This window comes from Phodopus roborovskii, unplaced genomic scaffold (assembly GCF_943737965.1).
Source record: "Phodopus roborovskii unplaced genomic scaffold, PHOROB, whole genome shotgun sequence".
Lineage (NCBI taxonomy): Eukaryota > Metazoa > Chordata > Mammalia > Rodentia > Cricetidae > Phodopus > Phodopus roborovskii.
In genome coordinates, this window is record NW_026125940.1 from 306,247 (window position 1) to 308,076 (window position 1,830).

A 1,830-nucleotide genomic window follows, 5' to 3' on the forward strand; every position below is an offset into this window, starting at 1 on the left:
ATCTTCAAGTTAGACCTATTCAAAATTGAATTTTTTTCAGGATCTATTTGCACATTGTGTAGCAGGTTAACTTTGTTATTAGGTAATATTTGAATTGATAATTAGTGGAGGAAAATGCTTATCTATCACTTGACAACAATGTTCATCTATGGATTGGCCGACATTTCCTTGGAGACCTCCATAATCTAGTGAGTAGAATTTGTTTATGTCTCCAGGCACAGGTATTGTTCTTGGATTTAACAAAAAAGTGAAGCTCTGCTTTCATTCTGGTGGCAGTTTCTCTAATGAGTGTGCTCTCCAGGGTGATAACAAGGGTAAAGAATTCTTGCTCAGAGAGAAAGGAAGGGAAGGATAGGTAATCTTGTATACTGTGGTGTCTCCTCTGGTGATATTTATTATTTTTTCACTCCTGTGAACATATAGAAAATACGTAGTTAATGATTTTTTTTAGGTTGAGACATATAAAAGACGGCACGTGAGGAAGGGGGCATACTGTAGTAAAACTCTCATCGTCAGAAGCTTACGATGCAAGTGGTGAGATGGGTAAACATACAGAAGGCGCCTGCACATTCGTGTTTCCCGAACAAACGGGGACCTCAATTCAAGGTGTTTCAATAAATGCAGTGACAGATAGTTTGGGAAAGTTTGAAACAAGATGACTAGCCTGCCCCAAATCAAACAGGAAGAAAAAAAAAATGTTTCTCAAGGCCTGCAAGCTAAGGCATGTGCTCAGAAAACATAGACATATGAAAAGGAAAGTTTCTGGGAACTGCCCATGCTCTCAGGTATGGTGGAATATCGCTAGTGAGTGAGCCGCAGGCCATTATGAATCCCACGGGACACTATCATGTTGAAGAAGGAGTAGAGCATAAAAGTGAATGACAAGGGAGGAGCCTGGATTAATTCAAGTAGTATTAGTTGTTAGCCTGCCTCGTTTTGAAGAAGGTGAGGTTTGATATTACTGTTACTTTGCTTGGCTTGCAAAGAAGTTGACTCCTCGCGCAGTAACTATGGTGCAAACTGTCATGAGAACATTGGCGGGGAGGCCATAGCGAGCATATTCCCAGGAGCTGATGTAATCAATGTGTGGCAGCGGCGATGACTAGTGAGGGGTTCGGCGTGCATGCCTACATATGAGGTTTGGTGAACGGGGCTGTTAGACCTGGGGGTGTAGCTCAGCGGGAGAGCACGTATTTAGCATATATGAGGTCCCGGGTTCGAGCCCCGGCATCTCCAAGGGTAACACTTTTAAACCTTGACTTTTCTTCTCTCCTTTCTGTAGTAATGACTTTTACCTAGAAGCAAACTGAGTTTACATATCAGTCCCACCAGCGAGCCCTCTCCGTCCCATCCTGCCAGGCCTCCCACCGACCCGAACCAACCCAGACCCACCCACTCCCCAAGGATAGTAGCCCTTCCGTGGGAGATGATCATCAACGTCTGTCTTACCACTTGGGAGAGGGCCTAGGCCCTCCCTCCGCCTCCCTGGGCTCAAAGGGTATCTGCCCAGAGGGAAGGGGCTCCCAAAGTCCATTCCTGCCCTCGCGGGAAATGCCGCTCCCTCCCTTAGAGGTCCCATAGAATGGCCAGGCCTCCTACATGACATCCACAGGCTGAGTGCTTGGCTCGGTCCAGTGCTGCTTTCCCGGCGTTGCAACTGGGTTCCTCCCTGTGCTCTGACTTACTTGCTCGAGGCAGCTCTTTCTGTAGGATATCCTGGCCAGGTCTTGCTTGCTTTCCTCGGGCCACCTGCCCCCATCACCTGCAACAACTCTATTCCAGGAGGATGGCTCAGAGCTTAGCTGGGCCTGTCTGCTTCTCCTTCCATCA

General features: G+C 47.2%; 1 non-coding gene across 1 annotated transcript; it reads left to right on the plus strand.

The window, feature by feature from the left end:
* The first annotated feature begins 1,164 nt into the window (after window positions 1-1,164).
* Trnaa-agc (transfer RNA alanine (anticodon AGC)) lies at window positions 1,165-1,236 on the plus strand. The gene has a single exon. It is a non-coding gene; the product is annotated as a tRNA-Ala (tRNA).
* The last annotated feature ends 594 nt before the right edge of the window (window positions 1,237-1,830 follow it).